Source organism: Delphinapterus leucas, chromosome 16, assembly GCF_059928025.1.
Source record: "Delphinapterus leucas isolate spDelLeu-1000000601 "Yukka" chromosome 16, BTC_Dleu_Yukka2, whole genome shotgun sequence".
Classification (NCBI taxonomy): Eukaryota; Metazoa; Chordata; class Mammalia; order Artiodactyla; family Monodontidae; genus Delphinapterus; species Delphinapterus leucas.
The window spans coordinates 3,659,243-3,684,323 of NC_143144.1; the positions used below are offsets into that span (position 1 = coordinate 3,659,243).

General features: G+C 70.7%; 12 pseudogenes; all 12 read right to left on the reverse strand.

Moving 5' to 3' along the window:
• Positions 1–804: 804 nt before the first annotated feature.
• LOC149747090 (5S ribosomal RNA) lies at positions 805–940 on the reverse strand (annotated as a pseudogene).
• A 1,955-nt stretch (positions 941–2,895) lies between these two features.
• LOC149747091 (5S ribosomal RNA) lies at positions 2,896–3,031 on the reverse strand (annotated as a pseudogene).
• A 1,956-nt stretch (positions 3,032–4,987) lies between these two features.
• On the reverse strand, positions 4,988–5,123 carry LOC149747092 (5S ribosomal RNA; annotated as a pseudogene).
• A 1,956-nt stretch (positions 5,124–7,079) lies between these two features.
• On the reverse strand, positions 7,080–7,215 carry LOC149747093 (5S ribosomal RNA; annotated as a pseudogene).
• A 1,956-nt stretch (positions 7,216–9,171) lies between these two features.
• On the reverse strand, positions 9,172–9,307 carry LOC149747094 (5S ribosomal RNA; annotated as a pseudogene).
• A 1,956-nt stretch (positions 9,308–11,263) lies between these two features.
• Positions 11,264–11,399, reverse strand: LOC149747095 (5S ribosomal RNA; annotated as a pseudogene).
• Positions 11,400–13,355: 1,956 nt separating this feature from the next.
• Positions 13,356–13,491, reverse strand: LOC149747096 (5S ribosomal RNA; annotated as a pseudogene).
• A 1,956-nt stretch (positions 13,492–15,447) lies between these two features.
• LOC149747097 (5S ribosomal RNA) lies at positions 15,448–15,583 on the reverse strand (annotated as a pseudogene).
• A 1,956-nt stretch (positions 15,584–17,539) lies between these two features.
• LOC149747098 (5S ribosomal RNA) lies at positions 17,540–17,675 on the reverse strand (annotated as a pseudogene).
• A 1,956-nt stretch (positions 17,676–19,631) lies between these two features.
• Positions 19,632–19,767, reverse strand: LOC149747099 (5S ribosomal RNA; annotated as a pseudogene).
• Positions 19,768–21,723: 1,956 nt separating this feature from the next.
• LOC149747100 (5S ribosomal RNA) lies at positions 21,724–21,859 on the reverse strand (annotated as a pseudogene).
• A 1,956-nt stretch (positions 21,860–23,815) lies between these two features.
• On the reverse strand, positions 23,816–23,951 carry LOC149747101 (5S ribosomal RNA; annotated as a pseudogene).
• Positions 23,952–25,081: the final 1,130 nt, after the last annotated feature.

Here is a 25,081-nt window from a genome sequence, read left to right on the forward strand (position 1 = left end):
GCCTAGGCAGAGGAATGGACGTCTCGGGTAGCAGGTGGCGGAGGAGGTGTTGGCGACCACCCAGCCTAGGGCGGACGGGACCCAGCAAACATTTCGGCGCTTGGCGTCCCACCCCAGATGCCACAGGTCGCTCACAGGGACGTGGCCCCGGAAGCTTCAGGGCCCGGGGCCCGCGGTCACTTGGGCATCCCACCTGCCCGCCCACGCTGCGCTAGGCGCGGCCCCGCCGCAGACCGGGCCGGCCCTCCTGCCCGACGGCAGCTGGCCCGAATCCAGTGGGAGCCACCATTGAGTTGGCAAAGCCCCGCAGACCCAGCAGCGCCACCCTTGCTCCCACACCACCGTCCGAGCTCAGGACCCCGCCACAGGTGGCCGGCAGGCCCGCGGAAGCGGCCTGGGCCCTCTATCCCTCTCCGGCCGCGGCGAAACGGTGGACAGGGGGCTTTTTCCGGATGGAGCTGTGGAGAGGCACCCTGGCAGACAGGTGGCGGAGCCGGGGCTGGGCTCCAGTGGGGGCCGCCAGGTGCAGGTCGAGGGGCTCGCGGGCCGCATGGACGGCACCCGGGTCTGCCGCCATGTCTGTTTGGCGTCAGGGGACCCCCGGAGCGTCTGGTGTGCCGCTGCCTTCCAGGGACGCCGTCTGGCCGTCTGGCCGGTCAGGCAGGCGGGGAGCGCCCCATCAGACGCTTGCTGTGGACGGAGGGGCCTGCGGAGGTGGGGCCTGCAGCGGTACCCGGCGGGGGCAGAGACGGACGCCGCCGCCGCCGCGGGCGACAAAAGGAGAAGGCGGAGCGGGAGGCAAAAAGCCTACAGCACCCGGTGTTCCCAGGAGCTCTCCACTCCAGGAGGTCTCCCATCCAAGTACTAACCAGGCCCGACCCTGCTTAGCTTCCGAGATCGAGACGAGATCGGGCCCGTCTAGGGTGGTTTGGCCGTAGACACTGGGGGCTTCGCGGGCTGCCTCTTGAGACGCAGCTTAGCAGGCCCTTGGGCCTTACAGCCACACGAGCGCCCCGCCCGCCCCGGAAGGGCCCCGCCGCCCGGCTAGGCAGGGGAACGTGGGTCTCAGGTACCGGGGGTGGGGGAGGAGTTGGCGACCACCCAGCCCAGGGCGGGCGAGACACCGCAAACTTTTCGGTGCTTGGCGCCCCTCCCCAGATCCCACAGGCCGCTCCCAGGGACGTGGCCCCGGAGGCTTCAGGGCCCGGGGCCCGCGGTCCCTTGGGAATCCCGCCCGCCCGGCCGCGCTGCGCTAGGCGCAGTCCGGACGCAGACCGGCCCGGCCCTCCTGCCCGACAGCAGCTGGCTCGAAGCCACTGGGAGCCACCATTGAGTTGGCAGGGCCCCTTAGACCCGGCAACCACACCGTTGCCCCGACTCCACCGTCCGAGCTCAGGACCCCGACCCAGGTGGCCGGCAGGCACGGGGATGCGGCCTGAACCCTCGATCCCACTCCCGCCCCCGGCCGCGGCGAAACCACAGAGGGGGGGTCTTTTTCCGGATGGAGCTGTGGAGAGACACCGCGGCAGACAGGTGGCGGCGCCGGGGCTGGGCTACAGTGGCTGTGGCCATGTGCAGGTCGTGGGTCTCGTGGGCCGCACGGACGTCACCCGGGTCCGCGGCCATGTCTGGATGGCGACAGGCCGCCCCCGGAGCGTCTGTTGTGCCGCTGCCTTCCAGGGACGCCTGCCGGCCGCCTGGCCGGGCAGGCAGGAGGGGAGCGCCCCATAAGACGCTTGCTGTGGAGGGAGGGGCCTGAGGACGTGGGGCCTGCAGCGGTACCGGTCGGGGGCGGAGACGGCCGCCGCCACCGCCACGGGCGGCAAAAGGAGAAGGCGTAGCGGGAGGCAAAAAGCCCACAGCACGCGGTATTCCCAGGAGCTCCCCAATCCACGGAGGTCTCCCATCCAAGTACTAACCGGGCCCGAGCCTGCTTAGCTTCGTAGACTCAGACGAGATAGGACCCGTCTAGGCTGGTTTGGCAGTAGGTGTCCGTGGGTCGCGGGCTGCCTCTTGAGGCGTCGCTTAGCAGGACCATGGGACTTACCGCCAGGCCAGGGGCACGCCCGTCTCGGCTGGGCCCCGCCAACCGCCTAGGCAGAGGAATGGACGTCTCGGGTAGCAGGTGGCGGAGGAGGTGTTGGCGACCACCCAGCCTAGGGCGGACGGGACCCAGCAAACATTTCGGCGCTTGGCGACCCACCCCAGATGCCACAGGTCGCTCACAGTGACGTGGGCCCGGAAGCTTCAGGGCCCGGGGCCCGCGGTCACTTGGGCATCCCACCTGCCCGCCCACGCTGCGCTAGGCGCGGCCCCGCCGCAGACCGGGCCGGCCCTCCTGCCCGACGGCAGCTGGCCCGAATCCAGTGGGAGCCACCATTGAGTTGGCAAAGCCCCGCAGACCCAGCAGCGCCACCCTTGCTCCCACACCACCGTCCGAGCTCAGGACCCCGCCACAGGTGGCCGGCAGGCCCGCGGAAGCGGCCTGGGCCCTCTATCCCTCTCCGGCCGCGGCGAAACGGTGGACAGGGGGCTTTTTCCGGATGGAGCTGTGGAGAGGCACCCTGGCAGACAGGTGGCGGAGCCGGGGCTGGGCTCCAGTGGGGGCCGCCAGGTGCAGGTCGAGGGGCTCGCGGGCCGCATGGACGGCACCCGGGTCTGCCGCCATGTCTGTTTGGCGTCAGGGGACCCCCGGAGCGTCTGGTGTGCCGCTGCCTTCCAGGGACGCCGTCTGGCCGTCTGGCCGGTCAGGCAGGCGGGGAGCGCCCCATCAGACGCTTGCTGTGGACGGAGGGGCCTGCGGAGGTGGGGCCTGCAGCGGTACCCGGCGGGGGCAGAGACGGACGCCGCCGCCGCCGCGGGCGACAAAAGGAGAAGGCGGAGCGGGAGGCAAAAAGCCTACAGCACCCGGTGTTCCCAGGAGCTCTCCACTCCAGGAGGTCTCCCATCCAAGTACTAACCAGGCCCGACCCTGCTTAGCTTCCGAGATCGAGACGAGATCGGGCCCGTCTAGGGTGGTTTGGCCGTAGACACTGGGGGCTTCGCGGGCTGCCTCTTGAGACGCAGCTTAGCAGGCCCTTGGGCCTTACAGCCACACGAGCGCCCCGCCCGCCCCGGCAGGGCCCCGCCGCCCGGCTAGGCATTGGAACGGGGGTCTCAGGTACCGGGGGGTGGCGGAGGAGTTGGCGACCACCCAGCCCAGGGCGGGCGAGACACCGCAAACTTTTCGGTGCTTGGCGCCCCTCCCCAGATCCCACAGGCCGCTCCCAGGGACGTGGCCCCGGAGGCTTCAGGGCCCGCGGCCCGCGGTCCCTTGGTAATCCCGCCCGCCCGGCCGCGCTGCGCTAGGCGCAGTCCGGACGCAGACCGGCCCGGCCCTCCTGCCCGACAGCAGCTGGCTCGAAGCCACTGGGAGCCACCATTGAGTTGGCAGGGCCCCTTAGACCCGGCAACCACACCGTTGCCCCGACTCCACCGTCCGAGCTCAGGACCCCGACCCAGGTGGCCGGCAGGCACGGGGATGCGGCCTGAACCCTCGATCCCACTCCCGCCCCCGGCCGCGGCGAAACCACAGAGGGGGGGTCTTTTTCCGGATGGAGCTGTGGAGAGACACCGCGGCAGACAGGTGGCGGCGCCGGGGCTGGGCTACAGTGGCTGTGGCCAGGTGCAGGTCGTGGGTCTCGTGGGCCGCACGGACGTCACCCGGGTCCGCGGCCATGTCTGGATGGCGACAGGCCGCCCCCGGAGCGTCTGTTGTGCCGCTGCCTTCCAGGGACGCCTTCTGGCCGCCTGGCCGGGCAGGCAGGAGGGGAGCGCCCCATAAGACGCTTGCTGTGGAGGGAGGGGCCTGAGGACGTGGGGCCTGCAGCGGTACCCGTCGGGGGCGGAGACGGCCGCCGCCACCGCCACGGGCGGCAAAAGGAGAAGGCGTAGCGGGAGGCAAAAAGCCCACAGCACGCGGTATTCCCAGGAGCTCCCCAATCCACGGAGGTCTCCCATCCAAGTACTAACCGGGCCCGAGCCTGCTTAGCTTCGTAGACTCAGACGAGATAGGACCCGTCTAGGCTGGTTTGGCAGTAGGTGTCTGTGGGTCGCGGGCTGCCTCTTGAGGCGTCGCTTAGCAGGACCATGGGACTTACCGCCAGGCCAGGGGCACGCCCGTCTCGGCTGGGCCCCGCCAACCGCCTAGGCAGAGGAATGGACGTCTCGGGTAGCAGGTGGCGGAGGAGGTGTTGGCGACCACCCAGCCTAGGGCGGACGGGACCCAGCAAACATTTCGGCGCTTGGCGTCCCACCCCAGATGCCACAGGTCGCTCACAGGGACGTGGCCCCGGAAGCTTCAGGGCCCGGGGCCCGCGGTCACTTGGGCATCCCACCTGCCCGCCCACGCTGCGCTAGGCGCGGCCCCGCCGCAGACCGGGCCGGCCCTCCTGCCCGACGGCAGCTGGCCCGAATCCAGTGGGAGCCACCATTGAGTTGGCAAAGCCCCGCAGACCCAGCAGCGCCACCCTTGCTCCCACACCACCGTCCGAGCTCAGGACCCCGCCACAGGTGGCCGGCAGGCCCGCGGAAGCGGCCTGGGCCCTCTATCCCTCTCCGGCCGCGGCGAAACGGTGGACAGGGGGCTTTTTCCGGATGGAGCTGTGGAGAGGCACCCTGGCAGACAGGTGGCGGAGCCGGGGCTGGGCTCCAGTGGGGGCCGCCAGGTGCAGGTCGAGGGGCTCGCGGGCCGCATGGACGGCACCCGGGTCTGCCGCCATGTCTGTTTGGCGTCAGGGGACCCCCGGAGCGTCTGGTGTGCCGCTGCCTTCCAGGGACGCCGTCTGGCCGTCTGGCCGGTCAGGCAGGCGGGGAGCGCCCCATCAGACGCTTGCTGTGGACGGAGGGGCCTGCGGAGGTGGGGCCTGCAGCGGTACCCGGCGGGGGCAGAGACGGACGCCGCCGCCGCCGCGGGCGACAAAAGGAGAAGGCGGAGCGGGAGGCAAAAAGCCTACAGCACCCGGTGTTCCCAGGAGCTCTCCACTCCAGGAGGTCTCCCATCCAAGTACTAACCAGGCCCGACCCTGCTTAGCTTCCGAGATCGAGACGAGATCGGGCCCGTCTAGGGTGGTTTGGCCGTAGACACTTGGGGCTTCGCGGGCTGCCTCTTGAGACGCAGCTTAGCAGGCCCTTGGGCCTTACAGCCACACGAGCGCCCCGCCCGCCCCGGCAGGGCCCCGCCGCCCGGCTAGGCAGGGGAACGGGGGTTTCAGGTACCGGGGGGTGGCGGAGGAGTTGGCGACCACCCAGCCCAGGGCGGGCGAGACACCGCAAACTTTTCGGTCCTTGGCGCCCCTCCCCAGATCCCACAGGCCGCTCCCAGGGACGTGGCCCCGGAGGCTTCAGGGCCCGGGGCCCGCGGTCCCTTGGGAATCCCGCCCGCCCGGCCGCGCTGCGCTAGGCGCAGTCCGGACGCAGACCGGCCCGGCCCTCCTGCCCGACAGCAGCTGGCTCGAAGCCACTGGGAGCCACCATTGAGTTGGCAGGGCCCCTTAGACCCGGCAACCACACCGTTGCCCCGACTCCACCGTCCGAGCTCAGGACCCCGACCCAGGTGGCCGGCAGGCACGGGGATGCGGCCTGAACCCTCGATCCCACTCCCGCCCCCGGCCGCGGCGAAACCACAGAGGGGGGGTCTTTTTCCGGATGGAGCTGTGGAGAGACACCGCGGCAGACAGGTGGCGGCGCCGGGGCTGGGCTACAGTGGCTGTGGCCATGTGCAGGTCGTGGGTCTCGTGGGCCGCACGGACGTCACCCGGGTCCGCGGCCATGTCTGGATGGCGACAGGCCGCCCCCGGAGCGTCTGTTGTGCCGCTGCCTTCCAGGGACGCCTGCCGGCCGCCTGGCCGGGCAGGCAGGAGGGGAGCGCCCCATAAGACGCTTGCTGTGGAGGGAGGGGCCTGAGGACGTGGGGCCTGCAGCGGTACCGGTCGGGGGCGGAGACGGCCGCCGCCACCGCCACGGGCGGCAAAAGGAGAAGGCGTAGCGGGAGGCAAAAAGCCCACAGCACGCGGTATTCCCAGGAGCTCCCCAATCCACGGAGGTCTCCCATCCAAGTACTAACCGGGCCCGAGCCTGCTTAGCTTCGTAGACTCAGACGAGATAGGACCCGTCTAGGCTGGTTTGGCAGTAGGTGTCCGTGGGTCGCGGGCTGCCTCTTGAGGCGTCGCTTAGCAGGACCATGGGACTTACCGCCAGGCCAGGGGCACGCCCGTCTCGGCTGGGCCCCGCCAACCGCCTAGGCAGAGGAATGGACGTCTCGGGTAGCAGGTGGCGGAGGAGGTGTTGGCGACCACCCAGCCTAGGGCGGACGGGACCCAGCAAACATTTCGGCGCTTGGCGTCCCACCCCAGATGCCACAGGTCGCTCACAGGGACGTGGCCCCGGAAGCTTCAGGGCCCGGGGCCCGCGGTCACTTGGGCATCCCACCTGCCCGCCCACGCTGCGCTAGGCGCGGCCCCGCCGCAGACCGGGCCGGCCCTCCTGCCCGACGGCAGCTGGCCCGAATCCAGTGGGAGCCACCATTGAGTTGGCAAAGCCCCGCAGACCCAGCAGCGCCACCCTTGCTCCCACACCACCGTCCGAGCTCAGGACCCCGCCACAGGTGGCCGGCAGGCCCGCGGAAGCGGCCTGGGCCCTCTATCCCTCTCCGGCCGCGGCGAAACGGTGGACAGGGGGCTTTTTCCGGATGGAGCTGTGGAGAGGCACCCTGGCAGACAGGTGGCGGAGCCGGGGCTGGGCTCCAGTGGGGGCCGCCAGGTGCAGGTCGAGGGGCTCGCGGGCCGCATGGACGGCACCCGGGTCTGCCGCCATGTCTGTTTGGCGTCAGGGGACCCCCGGAGCGTCTGGTGTGCCGCTGCCTTCCAGGGACGCCGTCTGGCCGTCTGGCCGGTCAGGCAGGCGGGGAGCGCCCCATCAGACGCTTGCTGTGGACGGAGGGGCCTGCGGAGGTGGGGCCTGCAGCGGTACCCGGCGGGGGCAGAGACGGACGCCGCCGCCGCCGCGGGCGACAAAAGGAGAAGGCGGAGCGGGAGGCAAAAAGCCTACAGCACCCGGTGTTCCCAGGAGCTCTCCAGTCCAGGAGGTCTCCCATCCAAGTACTAACCAGGCCCGACCCTGCTTAGCTTCCGAGATCGAGACGAGATCGGGCCCGTCTAGGGTGGTTTGGCCGTAGACACTGGGGGCTTCGCGGGCTGCCTCTTGAGACGCAGCTTAGCAGGCCCTTGGGCCTTACATCCACACGAGCGCCCCGCCCGCCCCGGCAGGGCCCCGCCGCCCGGCTAGGCATGGGAACGGGGGTCTCAGGTACCGGGGGGTGGCGGAGGAGTTGGCGACCACCCAGCCCAGGGCGGGCGAGACACCGCAAACTTTTCGGTGCTTGGCGCCCCTCCCCAGATCCCACAGGCCGCTCCCAGGGACGTGGCCCCGGAGGCTTCAGGGCCCGGGGCCCGCGGTCCCTTGGGAATCCCACCCGCCCGCCAGCGCTGCGCTAGGCGCAGTCCGGACGCAGACCGGCCCGGCCCTCCTGCCCGACAGCAGCTGGCTCGAAGCCACTGGGAGCCACCATTGAGTTGGCAGGGCCCCTTAGACCCGGCAACCACACCGTTGCCCCGACTCCACCGTCCGAGCTCAGGACCCCGACCCAGGTGGCCGGCAGGCACGGGGATGCGGCCTGAACCCTCGATCCCACTCCCGCCCCCGGCCGCGGCGAAACCACAGATGGGGGGTCTTTTTCCGGATGGAGCTGTGGAGAGACACCGCGGCAGACAGGTGGCGGCGCCGGGGCTGGGCTACAGTGGCTGTGGCCAGGTGCAGGTCGTGGGTCTCGTGGACCGCACGGACGTCACCCGGGTCCGCGGCCATGTCTGGATGGCGACAGGCCGCCCCCAGAGCGTCTGTTGTGCCGCTGCCTTCCAGGGACGCCTTCTGGCCGCCTGGCCGGGCAGGCAGGAGGGGAGCGCCCCATAAGACGCTTGCTGTGGAGGGAGGGGCCTGAGGACGTGGGGCCTGCAGCGGTACCCGTCGGGGGCGGAGACGGCCGCCGCCACCGCCACGGGCGGCAAAAGGAGAAGGCGTAGCGGGAGGCAAAAAGCCCACAGCACGCGGTATTCCCAGGAGCTCCCCAATCCACGGAGGTCTCCCATCCAAGTACTAACCGGGCCCGAGCCTGCTTAGCTTCGTAGACTCAGACGAGATAGGACCCGTCTAGGCTGGTTTGGCAGTAGGTGTCCGTGGGTCGCGGGCTGCCTCTTGAGGCGTCGCTTAGCAGGACCATGGGACTTACCGCCAGGCCAGGGGCACGCCCGTCTCGGCTGGGCCCCGCCAACCGCCTAGGCAGAGGAATGGACGTCTCGGGTAGCAGGTGGCGGAGGAGGTGTTGGCGACCACCCAGCCTAGGGCGGACGGGACCCAGCAAACATTTCGGCGCTTGGCGTCCCACCCCAGATGCCACAGGTCGCTCACAGGGACGTGGCCCCGGAAGCTTCAGGGCCCGGGGCCCGCGGTCACTTGGGCATCCCACCTGCCCGCCCACGCTGCGCTAGGCGCGGCCCCGCCGCAGACCGGGCCGGCCCTCCTGCCCGACGGCAGCTGGCCCGAATCCAGTGGGAGCCACCATTGAGTTGGCAAAGCCCCGCAGACCCAGCAGCGCCACCCTTGCTCCCACACCACCGTCCGAGCTCAGGACCCCGCCACAGGTGGCCGGCAGGCCCGCGGAAGCGGCCTGGGCCCTCTATCCCTCTCCGGCCGCGGCGAAACGGTGGACAGGGGGCTTTTTCCGGATGGAGCTGTGGAGAGGCACCCTGGCAGACAGGTGGCGGAGCCGGGGCTGGGCTCCAGTGGGGGCCGCCAGGTGCAGGTCGAGGGGCTCGCGGGCCGCATGGACGGCACCCGGGTCTGCCGCCATGTCTGTTTGGCGTCAGGGGACCCCCGGAGCGTCTGGTGTGCCGCTGCCTTCCAGGGACGCCGTCTGGCCGTCTGGCCGGTCAGGCAGGCGGGGAGCGCCCCATCAGACGCTTGCTGTGGACGGAGGGGCCTGCGGAGGTGGGGCCTGCAGCGGTACCCGGCGGGGGCAGAGACGGACGCCGCCGCCGCCGCGGGCGACAAAAGGAGAAGGCGGAGCGGGAGGCAAAAAGCCTACAGCACCCGGTGTTCCCAGGAGCTCTCCAGTCCAGGAGGTCTCCCATCCAAGTACTAACCAGGCCCGACCCTGCTTAGCTTCCGAGATCGAGACGAGATCGGGCCCGTCTAGGGTGGTTTGGCCGTAGACACTGGGGGCTTCGCGGGCTGCCTCTTGAGACGCAGCTTAGCAGGCCCTTGGGCCTTACAGCCACACGAGCGCCCCGCCCGCCCCGGCAGGGCCCCGCCGCCCGGCTAGGCATGGGAACGTGGGTCTCAGGTACCGGGGGGTGGCGGAGGAGTTGGCGACCACCCAGCCCAGGGCGGGCGAGACACCGCAAACTTTTCGGTGCTTGGCGCCCCTCCCCAGATCCCACAGGCCGCTCCCAGGGACGTGGCCCCGGAGGCTTCAGGGCCCGGGGCCCGCGGTCCCTTGGTAATCCCGCCCGCCCGGCCGCGCTGCGCTAGGCGCAGTCCGGACGCAGACCGGCCCGGCCCTACTGCCCGACAGCAGCTGGCTCGAAGCCACTGGGAGCCACCATTGAGTTGGCAGGGCCCCTTAGACCCGGCAACCACACCGTTGCCCCGACTCCACCGTCCGAGCTCAGGACCCCGACCCAGGTGGCCGGCAGGCACGGGGATGCGGCCTGAACCCTCGATCCCACTCCCGCCCCCGGCCGCGGCGAAACCACAGAGGGGGGGTCTTTTTCCGGATGGAGCTGTGGAGAGACACCGCGGCAGACAGGTGGCGGCGCCGGGGCTGGGCTACAGTGGCTGTGGCCAGGTGCAGGTCGTGGGTCTCGTGGGCCGCACGGACGTCACCCGGGTCCGCGGCCATGTCTGGATGGCGACAGGCCGCCCCCGGAGCGTCTGTTGTGCCGCTGCCTTCCAGGGACGCCTTCTGGCCGCCTGGCCGGGCAGGCAGGAGGGGAGCGCCCCATAAGACGCTTGCTGTGGAGGGAGGGGCCTGAGGACGTGGGGCCTGCAGCGGTACCCGTCGGGGGCGGAGACGGCCGCCGCCACCGCCACGGGCGGCAAAAGGAGAAGGCGTAGCGGGAGGCAAAAAGCCCACAGCACGCGGTATTCCCAGGAGCTCCCCAATCCACGGAGGTCTCCCATCCAAGTACTAACCGGGCCCGAGCCTGCTTAGCTTCGTAGACTCAGACGAGATAGGACCCGTCTAGGCTGGTTTGGCAGTAGGTGTCCGTGGGTCGCGGGCTGCCTCTTGAGGCGTCGCTTAGCAGGACCATGGGACTTACCGCCAGGGCAGGGGCACGCCCGTCTCGGCTGGGCCCCGCCAACCGCCTAGGCAGAGGAATGGACGTCTCGGGTAGCAGGTGGCGGAGGAGGTGTTGGCGACCACCCAGCCTAGGGCGGACGGGACCCAGCAAACATTTCGGCGCTTGGCGACCCACCCCAGATGCCACAGGTCGCTCACAGGGACGTGGGCCCGGAAGCTTCAGGGCCCGGGGCCCGCGGTCACTTGGGCATCCCACCTGCCCGCCCACGCTGCGCTAGGCGCGGCCCCGCCGCAGACCGGGCCGGCCCTCCTGCCCGACGGCAGCTGGCCCGAATCCAGTGGGAGCCACCATTGAGTTGGCAAAGCCCCGCAGACCCAGCAGCGCCACCCTTGCTCCCACACCACCGTCCGAGCTCAGGACCCCGCCACAGGTGGCCGGCAGGCCCGCGGAAGCGGCCTGGGCCCTCTATCCCTCTCCGGCCGCGGCGAAACGGTGGACAGGGGGCTTTTTCCGGATGGAGCTGTGGAGAGGCACCCTGGCAGACAGGTGGCGGAGCCGGGGCTGGGCTCCAGTGGGGGCCGCCAGGTGCAGGTCGAGGGGCTCGCGGGCCGCATGGACGGCACCCGGGTCTGCCGCCATGTCTGTTTGGCGTCAGGGGACCCCCGGAGCGTCTGGTGTGCCGCTGCCTTCCAGGGACGCCGTCTGGCCGTCTGGCCGGTCAGGCAGGCGGGGAGCGCCCCATCAGACGCTTGCTGTGGACGGAGGGGCCTGCGGAGGTGGGGCCTGCAGCGGTACCCGGCGGGGGCAGAGACGGACGCCGCCGCCGCCGCGGGCGACAAAAGGAGAAGGCGGAGCGGGAGGCAAAAAGCCTACAGCACCCGGTGTTCCCAGGAGCTCTCCAGTCCAGGAGGTCTCCCATCCAAGTACTAACCAGGCCCGACCCTGCTTAGCTTCCGAGATCGAGACGAGATCGGGCCCGTCTAGGGTGGTTTGGCCATAGACACTGGGGGCTTCGCGGGCTGCCTCTTGAGACGCAGCTTAGCAGGCCCTTGGGCCTTACATCCACACGAGCGCCCCGCCCGCCCCGGCAGGGCCCCGCCGCCCGGCTAGGCATGGGAACGGGGGTCTCAGGTACCGGGGGGTGGCGGAGGAGTTGGCGACCACCCAGCCCAGGGCGGGCGAGACACCGCAAACTTTTCGGTGCTTGGCGCCCCTCCCCAGATCCCACAGGCCGCTCCCAGGGACGTGGCCCCGGAGGCTTCAGGGCCCGGGGCCCGCGGTCCCTTGGGAATCCCACCCGCCCGCCAGCGCTGCGCTAGGCGCAGTCCGGACGCAGACCGGCCCGGCCCTCCTGCCCGACAGCAGCTGGCTCGAAGCCACTGGGAGCCACCATTGAGTTGGCAGGGCCCCTTAGACCCGGCAACCACACCGTTGCCCCGACTCCACCGTCCGAGCTCAGGACCCCGACCCAGGTGGCCGGCAGGCACGGGGATGCGGCCTGAACCCTCGATCCCACTCCCGCCCCCGGCCGCGGCGAAACCACAGATGGGGGGTCTTTTTCCGGATGGAGCTGTGGAGAGACACCGCGGCAGACAGGTGGCGGCGCCGGGGCTGGGCTACAGTGGCTGTGGCCAGGTGCAGGTCGTGGGTCTCGTGGACCGCACGGACGTCACCCGGGTCCGCGGCCATGTCTGGATGGCGACAGGCCGCCCCCGGAGCGTCTGTTGTGCCGCTGCCTTCCAGGGACGCCTTCTGGCCGCCTGGCCGGGCAGGCAGGAGGGGAGCGCCCCATAAGACGCTTGCTGTGGAGGGAGGGGCCTGAGGACGTGGGGCCTGCAGCGGTACCCGTCGGGGGCGGAGACGGCCGCCGCCACCGCCACGGGCGGCAAAAGGAGAAGGCGTAGCGGGAGGCAAAAAGCCCACAGCACGCGGTATTCCCAGGAGCTCCCCAATCCACGGAGGTCTCCCATCCAAGTACTAACCGGGCCCGAGCCTGCTTAGCTTCGTAGACTCAGACGAGATAGGACCCGTCTAGGCTGGTTTGGCAGTAGGTGTCCGTGGGTCGCGGGCTGCCTCTTGAGGCGTCGCTTAGCAGGACCATGGGACTTACCGCCAGGCCAGGGGCACGCCCGTCTCGGCTGGGCCCCGCCAACCGCCTAGGCAGAGGAATGGACGTCTCGGGTAGCAGGTGGCGGAGGAGGTGTTGGCGACCACCCAGCCTAGGGCGGACGGGACCCAGCAAACATTTCGGCGCTTGGCGTCCCACCCCAGATGCCACAGGTCGCTCACAGGGACGTGGCCCCGGAAGCTTCAGGGCCCGGGGCCCGCGGTCACTTGGGCATCCCACCTGCCCGCCCACGCTGCGCTAGGCGCGGCCCCGCCGCAGACCGGGCCGGCCCTCCTGCCCGACGGCAGCTGGCCCGAATCCAGTGGGAGCCACCATTGAGTTGGCAAAGCCCCGCAGACCCAGCAGCGCCACCCTTGCTCCCACACCACCGTCCGAGCTCAGGACCCCGCCACAGGTGGCCGGCAGGCCCGCGGAAGCGGCCTGGGCCCTCTATCCCTCTCCGGCCGCGGCGAAACGGTGGACAGGGGGCTTTTTCCGGATGGAGCTGTGGAGAGGCACCCTGGCAGACAGGTGGCGGAGCCGGGGCTGGGCTCCAGTGGGGGCCGCCAGGTGCAGGTCGAGGGGCTCGCGGGCCGCATGGACGGCACCCGGGTCTGCCGCCATGTCTGTTTGGCGTCAGGGGACCCCCGGAGCGTCTGGTGTGCCGCTGCCTTCCAGGGACGCCGTCTGGCCGTCTGGCCGGTCAGGCAGGCGGGGAGCGCCCCATCAGACGCTTGCTGTGGACGGAGGGGCCTGCGGAGGTGGGGCCTGCAGCGGTACCCGGCGGGGGCAGAGACGGACGCCGCCGCCGCCGCGGGCGACAAAAGGAGAAGGCGGAGCGGGAGGCAAAAAGCCTACAGCACCCGGTGTTCCCAGGAGCTCTCCAGTCCAGGAGGTCTCCCATCCAAGTACTAACCAGGCCCGACCCTGCTTAGCTTCCGAGATCGAGACGAGATCGGGCCCGTCTAGGGTGGTTTGGCCGTAGACACTGGGGGCTTCGCGGGCTGCCTCTTGAGACGCAGCTTAGCAGGCCCTTGGGCCTTACATCCACACGAGCGCCCCGCCCGCCCCGGCAGGGCCCCGCCGCCCGGCTAGGCATGGGAACGGGGGTCTCAGGTACCGGGGGGTGGCGGAGGAGTTGGCGACCACCCAGCCCAGGGCGGGCGAGACACCGCAAACTTTTCGGTGCTTGGCGCCCCTCCCCAGATCCCACAGGCCGCTCCCAGGGACGTGGCCCCGGAGGCTTCAGGGCCCGGGGCCCGCGGTCCCTTGGGAATCCCACCCGCCCGCCAGCGCTGCGCTAGGCGCAGTCCGGACGCAGACCGGCCCGGCCCTCCTGCCCGACAGCAGCTGGCTCGAAGCCACTGGGAGCCACCATTGAGTTGGCAGGGCCCCTTAGACCCGGCAACCACACCGTTGCCCCGACTCCACCGTCCGAGCTCAGGACCCCGACCCAGGTGGCCGGCAGGCACGGGGATGCGGCCTGAACCCTCGATCCCACTCCCGCCCCCGGCCGCGGCGAAACCACAGATGGGGGGTCTTTTTCCGGATGGAGCTGTGGAGAGACACCGCGGCAGACAGGTGGCGGCGCCGGGGCTGGGCTACAGTGGCTGTGGCCAGGTGCAGGTCGTGGGTCTCGTGGACCGCACGGACGTCACCCGGGTCCGCGGCCATGTCTGGATGGCGACAGGCCGCCCCCGGAGCGTCTGTTGTGCCGCTGCCTTCCAGGGACGCCTTCTGGCCGCCTGGCCGGGCAGGCAGGAGGGGAGCGCCCCATAAGACGCTTGCTGTGGAGGGAGGGGCCTGAGGACGTGGGGCCTGCAGCGGTACCCGTCGGGGGCGGAGACGGCCGCCGCCACCGCCACGGGCGGCAAAAGGAGAAGGCGTAGCGGGAGGCAAAAAGCCCACAGCACGCGGTATTCCCAGGAGCTCCCCAATCCACGGAGGTCTCCCATCCAAGTACTAACCGGGCCCGAGCCTGCTTAGCTTCGTAGACTCAGACGAGATAGGACCCGTCTAGGCTGGTTTGGCAGTAGGTGTCCGTGGGTCGCGGGCTGCCTCTTGAGGCGTCGCTTAGCAGGACCATGGGACTTACCGCCAGGCCAGGGGCACGCCCGTCTCGGCTGGGCCCCGCCAACCGCCTAGGCAGAGGAATGGACGTCTCGGGTAGCAGGTGGCGGAGGAGGTGTTGGCGACCACCCAGCCTAGGGCGGACGGGACCCAGCAAACATTTCGGCGCTTGGCGTCCCACCCCAGATGCCACAGGTCGCTCACAGGGACGTGGCCCCGGAAGCTTCAGGGCCCGGGGCCCGCGGTCACTTGGGCATCCCACCTGCCCGCCCACGCTGCGCTAGGCGCGGCCCCGCCGCAGACCGGGCCGGCCCTCCTGCCCGACGGCAGCTGGCCCGAATCCAGTGGGAGCCACCATTGAGTTGGCAAAGCCCCGCAGACCCAGCAGCGCCACCCTTGCTCCCACACCACCGTCCGAGCTCAGGACCCCGCCACAGGTGGCCGGCAGGCCCGCGGAAGCGGCCTGGGCCCTCTATCCCTCTCCGGCCGCGGCGAAACGGTGGACAGGGGGCTTTTTCCGGATGGAGCTGTGGAGAGGCACCCTGGCAGACAGGTGGCGGAGCCGGGGCTGGGCTCCAGTGGGGGCCGCCAGGTGCAGGTCGAGGGGCTCGCGGGCCGCATGGACGGCACCCGGGTCTGCCGCCATGTCTGTTTGGCGTCAGGGGACCCCCGGAGCGTCTGGTGTGCCGCTGCCTTCCAGGGACGCCGTCTGGCCGTCTGGCCGGTCAGGCAGGCGGGGAGCGCCCCATCAGACGCTTGCTGTGGACGGAGGGGCCTGCGGAGGTGGGGCCTGCAGCGGTACCCGGCGGGGGCAGAGACGGACGCCGCCGCCGCCGCGGGCGACAAAAGGAGAAGGCGGAGCGGGAGGCAAAAAGCCTACAGCACCCGGTGTTCCCAGGAGCTCTCCAGTCCAGGAGGTCTCCCATCCAAGTACTAACCAGGCCCGACCCTGCTTAGCTTCCGAGATCGAGACGAGATCGGGCCCGTCTAGGGTGGTTTGGCCGTAGACACTGGGGGCTTCGCGGGCTGCCTCTTGAGACGCAGCTTAGCAGGCCCTTGGGCCTTACAGCCACACGAGCGCCCCGCCCGCCCCGGCAGGGCCCCGCCGCCCGGCTAGGCATGGGAACGTGGGTCTCAGGTACCGGGGGGTGGCGGAGGAGTTGGCGACCACCCAGCCCAGGGCGGGCGAGACACCGCAAACTTTTCGGTGCTTGGCGCCCCTCCCCAGATCCCACAGGCCGCTCCCAGGGACGTGGCCCCGGAGGCTTCAGGGCCCGGGGCCCGCGGTCCCTTGGTAATCCCGCCCGCCCGGCCGCGCTGCGCTAGGCGCAGTCCGGACGCAGACCGGCCCGGCCCTACTGCCCGACAGCAGCTGGCTCGAAGCCACTGGGAGCCACCATTGAGTTGGCAGGGCCCCTTAGACCCGGCAACCACACCGTTGCCCCGACTCCACCGTCCGAGCTCAGGACCCCGACCCAGGTGGCCGGCAGGCACGGGGATGCGGCCTGAACCCTCGATCCCACTCCCGCCCCCGGCCGCGGCGAAACCACAGAGGGGGGGTCTTTTTCCGGATGGAGCTGTGGAGAGACACCGCGGCAGACAGGTGGCGGCGCCGGGGCTGGGCTACAGTGGCTGTGGCCAGGTGCAGGTCGTGGGTCTCGTGGGCCGCACGGACGTCACCCGGGTCCGCGGCCATGTCTGGATGGCGACAGGCCGCCCCCGGAGCGTCTGTTGTGCCGCTGCCTTCCAGGGACGCCTTCTGGCCGCCTGGCCGGGCAGGCAGGAGGGGAGCGCCCCATAAGACGCTTGCTGTGGAGGGAGGGGCCTGAGGACGTGGGGCCTGCAGCGGTACCCGTCGGGGGCGGAGACGGCCGCCGCCACCGCCACGGGCGGCAAAAGGAGAAGGCGTAGCGGGAGGCAAAAAGCCCACAGCACGCGGTATTCCCAGGAGCTCCCCAATCCACGGAGGTCTCCCATCCAAGTACTAACCGGGCCCGAGCCTGCTTAGCTTCGTAGACTCAGACGAGATAGGACCCGTCTAGGCTGGTTTGGCAGTAGGTGTCCGTGGGTCGCGGGCTGCCTCTTGAGGCGTCGCTTAGCAGGACCATGGGACTTACCGCCAGGCCAGGGGCACGCCCGTCTCGGCTGGGCCCCGCCAACCGCCTAGGCAGAGGAATGGACGTCTCGGGTAGCAGGTGGCGGAGGAGGTGTTGGCGACCACCCAGCCTAGGGCGGACGGGACCCAGCAAACATTTCGGCGCTTGGCGTCCCACCCCAGATGCCACAGGTCGCTCACAGGGACGTGGCCCCGGAAGCTTCAGGGCCCGGGGCCCGCGGTCACTTGGGCATCCCACCTGCCCGCCCACGCTGCGCTAGGCGCGGCCCCGCCGCAGACCGGGCCGGCCCTCCTGCCCGACGGCAGCTGGCCCGAATCCAGTGGGAGCCACCATTGAGTTGGCAAAGCCCCGCAGACCCAGCAGCGCCACCCTTGCTCCCACACCACCGTCCGAGCTCAGGACCCCGCCACAGGTGGCCGGCAGGCCCGCGGAAGCGGCCTGGGCCCTCTATCCCTCTCCGGCCGCGGCGAAACGGTGGACAGGGGGCTTTTTCCGGATGGAGCTGTGGAGAGGCACCCTGGCAGACAGGTGGCGGAGCCGGGGCTGGGCTCCAGTGGGGGCCGCCAGGTGCAGGTCGAGGGGCTCGCGGGCCGCATGGACGGCACCCGGGTCTGCCGCCATGTCTGTTTGGCGTCAGGGGACCCCCGGAGCGTCTGGTGTGCCGCTGCCTTCCAGGGACGCCGTCTGGCCGTCTGGCCGGTCAGGCAGGCGGGGAGCGCCCCATCAGACGCTTGCTGTGGACGGAGGGGCCTGCGGAGGTGGGGCCTGCAGCGGTACCCGGCGGGGGCAGAGACGGACGCCGCCGCCGCCGCGGGCGACAAAAGGAGAAGGCGGAGCGGGAGGCAAAAAGCCTACAGCACCCGGTGTTCCCAGGAGCTCTCCACTCCAGGAGGTCTCCCATCCAAGTACTAACCAGGCCCGACCCTGCTTAGCTTCCTAGATCGAGACGAGATCGGGCCCGTCTAGGGTGGTTTGGCCGTAGACACTGGGGGCTTCGCGGGCTGCCTCTTGAGACGCAGCTTAGCAGGCCCTTGGGCCTTACAGCCACACGAGCGCCCCGCCCGCCCCGGCAGGGCCCCGCCGCCCGGCTAGGCATGGGAACGGGGGTCTCAGGTACCGGGGGGTGGCGGAGGAGTTGGCGACCACCCAGCCCAGGGCGGGCGAGACACCGCAAACTTTTCGGTGCTTGGCGCCCCTCCCCAGATCCCACAGGCCGCTCCCAGGGACGTGGCCCCAGAGGCTTCAGGGCCCGGGGCCCGCGGTCCCTTGGGAATCCCACCCGCCCGCCAGCGCTGCGCTAGGCGCAGTCTGGACGCAGACCGGCCCGGCCCTCCTGCCCGACAGCAGCTGGCTCGAAGCCACTGGGAGCCACCATTGAGTTGGCAGGGCCCCTTAGACCCGGCAACCACACCGTTGCCCCGACTCCACCGTCCGAGCTCAGGACCCCGACCCAGGTGGCCGGCAGGCATGGGGATGCGGCCTGAACCCTCGATCCCACTCCCGCCCCCGGCCGCGGCGAAACCACAGAGGGGGGGTCTTTTTCCGGATGGAGCTGTGGAGAGACACCGCGGCAGACAGGTGGCGGCGCCGGGGCTGGGCTACAGTGGCTGTGGCCAGGTGCAGGTCGTGGGTCTCGTGGGCCGCACGGACGTCACCCGGGTCCGCGGCCATGTCTGGATGGCGACAGGTCGTCCCCGGAGCGTCTGTTGTGCCGCTGCCTTCCAGGGACGCCTTCTGGCCGCCTGGCCGGGCAGGCAGGAGGGGAGCGCCCCATAAGACGCTTGCTGTGGAGGGAGGGGCCTGAGGACGTGGGGCCTGCAGCGGTACCCGTCGGGGGCGGAGACGGCCGCCGCCACCGCCACGGGCGGCAAAATGAGAAGGCGTAGCGGGAGGCAAAAAGCCCACAGCACGCGGTATTCCCAGGAGCTCCCCAATCCACGGAGGTCTCCCATCCAAGTACTAAGCGGGCCCGAGCCTGCTTAGCTTCGTAGACTCAGACGAGATAGGACCCGTCTAGGCTGGTTTGGCAGTAGGTGTCTGTGGGTCGCGGGCTGCCTCTTGAGGCGTCGCTTAGCAGGACCATGGGACTTACCGCCAGGCCAGGGGCACGCCCGTCTCGGCTGGGCCCCGCCAACCACCTAGGCAGAGGAATGGACGTCTCGGGTAGCAGGTGGCAGAGGAGGTGTTGGCGACCACCCAGCCTAGGGCGGGCGGGACCCAGCAAACATTTCGGCGCTTGGCGTCCCACCCCAGATGCCACAGGTCGCTCACAGGGACGTGGGCCCGGAAGCTTCAGGGCCCGGGGCCCGCGGTCACTTGGGCATCCCACCTGCCCGCCCACGCTGCGCTAGGCGCGGCCCGGCCGCAGACCGGGCCGGCCCTCCTGCCCGACGGCAGCTGGCCCGAATCCAGTGGGAGCCACCATTGAGTTGGCAAAGCCCCGCAGACCCAGCAACGCCACCCTTGCTCCCACACCACCGTCCGAGCTCAGGACCCCGCCACAGGTGGCCGGCAGGCCCGCGGATGCGGCCTGGGCCCTCTATCCCTCTCCGGCCGCGGCGAAACGGTGGACAGGGGGCTTTTTCCGGATGGAGCTGTGGAGAGGCACCCTGGCAGACAGGTGGCGGAGCCGGGGCTGGGCTCCAGTGGGGGCCGCCAGGTGCAGGTCGAGGGGCTCGCGGGCCGCATGGACGGCACCCGGGTCTGCCGCCATGTCTGTTTGGCGTCAGGGGACCCCCGGAGCGTCTGGTGTGCCGCTGCCTTCCAGGGACGCCGTCTGGCCGTCTGGCCGGTCAGGCAGGCGGGGAGCGCCCCATCAGACGCTTGCTGTGGACGGAGGGGCCTGCGGAGGTGGGGCCTGCAGCGGTACCCGGCGGGGGCAGAGACGGACGCCGCCGCCGCCGCGGGCGACAAAAGGAGAAGGCGGAGCGGGAGGCAAAAAGCCTACAGCACCCGGTGTTCCCAGGAGCTCTCCACTCCAGGAGGTCTCCCATCCAAGTACTAACCAGGCCCGACCCTGCTTAGCTTCCGAGATCGAGACGAGATCGGGCCCGTCTAGGGTGGTTTGGCCGTAGACACTGGGGGCTTCGCGGGCTGCCTCTTGAGACGCAGCTTAGCAGGCCCTTGGGCCTTACAGCCACACGAGCGCCCCGCCCGCCCCGGCAGGGCCCCGCCGCCCGGCTAGGCATGGGAACGGGGGTCTCAGGTACCGGGGGGTGGCGGAGGAGTTGGCGACCACCCAGCCCAGGGCGGGCGAGACACCGCAAACTTTTCGGTGCTTGGCGCCCCTCCCCAGATCCCACAGGCCGCTCCCAGGGACGTGGCCCCGGAGGCTTCAGGGCCCGGGGCCCGCGGTCCCTTGGGAATCCCGCCCGCCCGGCCACGCTGCGCTAGGCGCAGTCCGGACGCAGACCGGCCCGGCCCTCCTGCCCGACAGCAGCTGGCTCGAAGCCACTGGGAGCCACCATTGAGTTGGCAGGGCCCCTTAGACCCGGCAACCACACCGTTGCCCCGACTCCACCGTCCGAGCTCAGGACCCCGACCCAGGTGGCCGGCAGGCACGGGGATGCGGCCTGAACCCTCGATCCCACTCCCGCCCCCGGCCGCGGCGATACCACAGAGGGGGCGTCTTTTTCCGGATGGAGCTGTGGAGAGACACCGCGGCAGACAGGTGGCGGCGCCGGGGCTGGGCTACAGTGGCTGTGGCCAGGTGCAGGTCGTGGGGCTCGTGGGCCGCACGGACGTCACCCGGGTCCGCGGCCATGTCTGGATGGCGACAGGCCGCCCCCGGAGCGTCTGTTGTGCCGCTGCCTTCCAGGGACGCCTTCTGGCCGCCTGGCCGGGCAGGCAGGAGGGGAGCGCCCCATAAGACGCTTGCTGTGGAGGGAGGGGCCTGAGGACGTGGGGCCTGCAGCGGTACCCGTCGGGGGCGGAGACGGCCGCCGCCACCGCCACGGGCGGCAAAAGGAGAAGGCGTAGCGGGAGGCAAAAAGCCCACAGCACGCGGTATTCCCAGGAGCTCCCCAATCCACGGAGGTCTCCCATCCAAGTACTAACCGGGCCCGAGCCTGCTTAGCTTCGTAGACTCAGACGAGATAGGACCCGTCTAGGCTGGTTTGGCAGTAGGTGTCTGTGGGTCGCGGGCTGCCTCTTGAGGCGTCGCTTAGCAGGACCATGGGACTTACCGCCAGGCCAGGGGCACGCCCGTCTCGGCTGGGCCCCGCCAACCGCCTAGGCAGAGGAATGGACGTCTCGGGTAGCAGGTGGCGGAGGAGGTGTTGGCGACCACCCAGCCTAGGGCGGGCGGGACCCAGCAAACATTTCGGCGCTTGGCGTCCCACCCCAGATGCCACAGGTCGCTCACAGGGACGTGGGCCCGGAAGCTTCAGGGCCCGGGGCCCGCGGTCACTTGGGCATCCCACCTGCCCGCCCACGCTGCGCTAGGCGCGGCCCGGCCGCAGACCGGGCCGGCCCTCCTGCCCGACGGCAGCTGGCCCGAATCCAGTGGGAGCCACCATTGAGTTGGCAAAGCCCCGCAGACCCAGCAACGCCACCCTTGCTCCCACACCACCGTCCGAGCTCAGGACCCCGCCACAGGTGGCCGGCAGGCCCGCGGATGCGGCCTGGGCCCTCTATCCCTCTCCGGCCGCGGCGAAACGGTGGACAGGGGGCTTTTTCCGGATGGAGCTGTGGAGAGGCACCCTGGCAGACAGGTGGCGGAGCCGGGGCTGGGCTCCAGTGGGGGCCGCCAGGTGCAGGTCGAGGGGCTCGCGGGCCGCATGGACGGCACCCGGGTCTGCCGCCATGTCTGTTTGGCGTCAGGGGACCCCCGGAGCGTCTGGTGTGCCGCTGCCTTCCAGGGACGCCGTCTGGCCGTCTGGCCGGTCAGGCAGGCGGGGAGCGCCCCATCAGACGCTTGCTGTGGACGGAGGGGCCTGCGGAGGTGGGGCCTGCAGCGGTACCCGGCGGGGGCAGAGACGGACGCCGCCGCCGCCGCGGGCGACAAAAGGAGAAGGCGGAGCGGGAGGCAAAAAGCCTACAGCACCCGGTGTTCCCAGGAGCTCTCCACTCCAGGAGGTCTCCCATCCAAGTACTAACCAGGCCCGACCCTGCTTAGCTTCCGAGATCGAGACGAGATCGGGCCCGTCTAGGGTGGTTTGGCCGTAGACACTGGGGGCTTCGCGGGCTGCCTCTTGAGACGCAGCTTAGCAGGCCCTTGGGCCTTACAGCCACACGAGCGCCCCGCCCGCCCCGGCAGGGCCCCGCCGCCCGGCTAGGCATGGGAACGGGGGTCTCAGGTACCGGGGGGTGGCGGAGGAGTTGGCGACCACCCAGCCCAGGGCGGGCGAGACACCGCAAACTTTTCGGTGCTTGGCGCCCCTCCCCAGATCCCACAGGCCGCTCCCAGGGACGTGGCCCCGGAGGCTTCAGGGCCCGGGGCCCGCGGTCCCTTGGGAATCCCGCCCGCCCGGCCACGCTGCGCTAGGCGCTGTCCGGACGCAGACCGGCCCGGCCCTCCTGCCCGACAGCAGCTGGCTCGAAGCCACTGGGAGCCACCATTGAGTTGGCAGGGCCCCTTAGACCCGGCAACCACACCGTTGCCCCGACTCCACCGTCCGAGCTCAGGACCCCGACCCAGGTGGCCGGCAGGCACGGGGATGCGGCCTGAACCCTCGATCCCACTCCCGCCCCCGGCCGCGGCGAAACCACAGAGGGGGGGTCTTTTTCCGGATGGAGCTGTGGAGAGACACCGCGGCAGACAGGTGGCGGCGCCGGGGCTGGGCTACAGTGGCTGTGGCCAGGTGCAGGTCGTGGGTCTCGTGGGCCGCACGGACGTCACCCGGGTCCGCGGCCATGTCTGGATGGCGACAGGCCGCCCCCGGAGCGTCTGTTGTGCCGCTGCCTTCCAGGGACGCCTTCTGGCCGCCTGGCCGGGCAGGCAGGAGGGGAGCGCCCCATAAGACGCTTGCTGTGGAGGGAGGGGCCTGAGGACGTGGGGCCTGCAGCGGTACCCGTCGGGGGCGGAGACGGCCGCCGCCACCGCCACGGGCGGCAAAAGGAGAAGGCGTAGCGGGAGGCAAAAAGCCCACAGCACGCGGTATTCCCAGGAGCTCCCCAATCCACGGAGGTCTCCCATCCAAGTACTAACCGGGCCCGAGCCTGCTTAGCTTCGTAGACTCAGACGAGATAGGACCCGTCTAGGCTGGTTTGGCAGTAGGTGTCCGTGGGTCGCGGGCTGCCTCTTGAGGCGTCGCTTAGCAGGACCATGGGACTTACCGCCAGGCCAGGGGCACGCCCGTCTCGGCAGGGCCCCGCCAACCGCCTAGGCAGAGGAATGGACGTCTCGGGTAGCAGGTGGCGGAGGAGGTGTTGGCGACCACCCAGCCTAGGGCGGGCGGGACCCAGCAAACATTTCGGCGCTTGGCGTCCCACCCCAGATGCCACAGGTCGCTCACAGGGACGTAGCCCCGGAAGCTTCAGGGCCCGGGGCCCGCGGTCACTTGGGCATCCCACCTGCCCGCCCACGCTGCGCTAGGCGCGGCCCCGCCGCAGACCGGGCCGGCCCTCCTGCCCGACGGCAGCTGGCCCGAATCCAGTGGGAGCCACCATTGAGTTGGCAAAGCCCCGCAGACCCAGCAGCGCCACCCTTGCTCCCACACCACCGTCCGAGCTCAGGACCCCGCCACAGGTGGCCGGCAGGCCCGCGGAAGCGGCCTGGGCCCTCTATCCCTCTCCGGCCGCGGCGAAACGGTGGACAGGGGGCTTTTTCCGGATGGAGCTGTGGAGAGGCACCCTGGCAGACAGGTGGCGGAGCCGGGGCTGGGCTCCAGTGGGGGCCGCCAGGTGCAGGTCGAGGGGCTCGCGGGCCGCATGGACGGCACCCGGGTCTGCCGCCATGTCTGTTTGGCGTCAGGGGACCCCCGGAGCGTCTGGTGTGCCGCTGCCTTCCAGGGACGCCGTCTGGCCGTCTGGCCGGTCAGGCAGGCGGGGAGCGCCCCATCAGACGCTTGCTGTGGACGGAGGGGCCTGCGGAGGTGGGGCCTGCAGCGGTACCCGGCGGGGGCAGAGACGGACGCCGCTGCCGCCGCGGGCGACAAAAGGAGAAGGCGGAGCGGGAGGCAAAAAGCCTACAGCACCCGGTGTTCCCAGGAGCTCTCCAGTCCAGGAGGTCTCCCATCCAAGTACTAACCAGGCCCGACCCTGCTTAGCTTCCGAGATCGAGACGAGATCGGGCCCGTCTAGGGTGGTTTGGCCGTAGACACTGGGGGCTTCGCGGGCTGCCTCTTGAGACGCAGCTTAGCAGGCCCTTGGGCCTTACAGCCACACGAGCGCCCCGCCCGCCCCGGCAGGGCCCCGCCGCCCGGCTAGGCATGGGAACGTGGGTCTCAGGTACCGGGGGGTGGCGGAGGAGTTGGCGACCACCCAGCCCAGGGCGGGCGAGACACCGCAAACTTTTCGGTGCTTGGCGCCCCTCCCCAGATCCCACAGGCCGCTCCCAGGGACGTGGCCCCGGAGGCTTCAGGGCCCGGGGCCCGCGGTCCCTTGGGAATCCCACCCGCCCGCCAGCGCTGCGCTAGGCGCAGTCCGGACGCAGACCGGCCCGGCCCTCCTGCCCGACAGCAGCTGGCTCGAAGCCACTGGGAGCCACCATTGAGTTGGCAGGGCCCCTTAGACCCGGCAACCACACCGTTGCCCCGACTCCACCGTCCGAGCTCAGGACCCCGACCCAGGTGGCCGGCAGGCACGGGGATGCGGCCTGAACCCTCGATCCCACTCCCGCCCCCGGCCGCGGCGAAACCACAGAGGGGGGGTCTTTTTCCGGATGGAGCTGTGGAGAGACACCGCGGCAGACAGGTGGCGGCGCCGGGGCTGGGCTACAGTGGCTCTGGCCAGGTGCAGGTCGTGGGTCTCGTGGGCCGCACGGACGTCACCCGGGTCCGCGGCCATGTCTGGATGGCGACAGGCCGCCCCCGGAGCGTCTGTTGTGCCGCTGCCTTCCAGGGACGCCTTCTGGCTGCCTGGCCGGGCAGGCAGGAGGGGAGCGCCCCATAAGACGCTTGCTGTGGAGGGAGGGGCCTGAGGACGTGGGGCCTGCAGCGGTACCCGTCGGGGGCGGAGACGGCCGCCGCCACCGCCACGGGCGGCAAAAGGAGAAGGCGTAGCGGGAGGCAAAAAGCCCACAGCACGCGGTATTCCCAGGAGCTCCCCAATCCACGGAGGTCTCCCATCCAAGTACTAACCGGGCCCGAGCCTGCTTAGCTTCGTAGACTCAGACGAGATAGGACCCGTCTAGGCTGGTTTGGCAGTAGGTGTCCGTGGGTCGCGGGCTGCCTCTTGAGGCGTCGCTTAGCAGGACCATGGGACTTACCGCCAGGCCAGGGGCACGCCCG